Source organism: Tupaia chinensis, unplaced genomic scaffold, assembly GCF_000334495.1.
Source record: "Tupaia chinensis unplaced genomic scaffold, TupChi_1.0 Scaffold145652_1, whole genome shotgun sequence".
Classification (NCBI taxonomy): Eukaryota; Metazoa; Chordata; class Mammalia; order Scandentia; family Tupaiidae; genus Tupaia; species Tupaia belangeri.
The window spans coordinates 2,554,223-2,556,375 of NW_006205509.1; positions in this window are offsets into that span (position 1 = coordinate 2,554,223).

Below are 2,153 nucleotides of genomic sequence, written 5' to 3' on the forward strand. Positions count from 1 at the left end.
TTAGGGCGGTCTCCAGGAACCTTCCCTGTGGGTCAGTCTTGCAGATCATTGTGTTACTGCTACACCACCGGCCAACCTACATCTTTTTTTTTTAATTGCTACAGGGCACATGCACTTGCCAGAGAGAGACAGAGAGAGAGAGAAATGGAGAGGGGAAGTGAGAATCATCTCCCAGGCAGGATGGTCACACCGCCATCTCTCCTCTTCCATTGTCCTCTCAGAATTTGGGGCATACACACACATTCCCTGTGGATTTTTGTTTTGTTTTGCTTTTTCACACAGGGTTGGGTCCTGGACTCGAACTGGGCAGTGGGATCTAGTGGTTTCATCCACCATGCCACTGACCGATGTGACGATCTTCTTACAGATGCCGCGAAAACGCTCTTTGGTTAACCTTCTTCCAACAAGTGTCGTACAATAAAATCAATATGTATGAGCTTTCTTAATTACAACCCAATCCCAGCCCTGTCTTCTCGAGGTTAGCATCAGATCACCTTGATTAGAATTGAATGTTGAGTTTTCCTTAAACTTTCCCATCACAGTCAAGCCTGAGGGTTATATCATATTAATAAATGGCTGGGCTCGCCACGACAATTTGATTCTTTTTAGCACTCTCCAACATTTGAACATGTTCAATTTTGGTCTTTGAAAAAAATTTTAGGGCCAGCCCGTAGTATGGTGGTTAAGACAGCTGGACTCAGCCAATTGTATGGTTCAAGTCCCACACCTAGAAGCTCAGAAAAACATGCCAGGCACGTGTGCCCAAAATCCTGAGAGGAGAATGGAGGACAAGGGATTGCGGTGTGGCCATCCTAGCTAGGGGGTGATTTCTCACTTCCGTCTCTCTTCAGAGAGTACATGTACTCTATGAAAAAAAATCTAAAGGAAAGGTTGGGGGACCAGCAGGTGGCATGGTGGTTAAGGCGCTGGGCGCTCCCACATGGCTGACCACGGTTTGAGTCCCAAACCTGGTGGCTTGCTTTCTGTTTCCCACTCTTTCTTTCTGCGTTTCTCTCTGGTCACATTAAAATAAATAAATGAACAAATAAAATTAAATAAATAAGAAAAAAGGGCCCCCCAGTGGGGCATAACCATGTTGCAATCCCTTTTCCTCCACTTTTCCACCCTATCAGGATTCTGAGCATGCACACGCACCCAGCTTGTTTCTCAAGTGCTGGGCCTGGATTTGCACTGTGGTCATTCAAATTAGGATCCAGCACCTAATGCGCGCTCAACCACTGGGCTATAGGGTCTATCACCTTTAGCTATTGCAAAATACACAAGAAGTTATGCTTAACTATCACCACGCTCCCACTGTGCTGCAGAACACCAGACCGTAGGCCTCCCATCGAGCTGCATTCTCGTACTGTAATCAGCCCCTCTCTACCACTCCTTCCCCTACCTATCCCAGCCCACCCCATCCCAAGTTCTCTCACTCACGGAAGATATAAATACACAAAACAAAACACTGAACATTTGAAATGCCAAGGCCTTTCTACTTCTCTGCAGACAAAATATCTCCTCTCTGAGGTAGCACGCACCACTGAATGAAAAGGGAAGCAAGGGGCACGAAGTGCGTGTCCCCGTGTGGGGGGCAATGGTGGTGAGAAGCTTGAGTAACATCCGCGGTGGACACAGTGGTTGACTCCCAGCATCCATTCCACACCAGGTGACCAGCCGAAGCCAATGGATACCTTTCCCCTGGCAAACCTTATTGGTTCAGGAGTGGACACGCCAACGACAGTACCTCAATGACAGCTTAACAGCCTAAAGGAAAGTATTTATTTATTTATTTATTTTAAATGTATTTATTTAATTTTATTTATTCTCTCATTTATTTTTTAATTTGGCCAGAGAGAGATACACACACACAGAGAGAGAGAGAGAGAGGGAAAATGAGAAAACAAGCTACCAGGTCCAGGACTTGAACCATGGTCAACCATGTGGGAGTGTCCAGCACTTTAGCCAGCATGTCACCTGCTGGTCCCAAAAGTATTTATTTTTACGTTTACTTATTTATTTCATGAATGAGAGAAAGAGAGAGGCAGCACTCCCAACAGAGTCTGATGCCACAATCCACCCCAGCCCTAGCCAACTCTGGTGCGCACAGCCTGGAGCACTCAGGGAGGTCTCCAGACATGACCCTGGAGCCT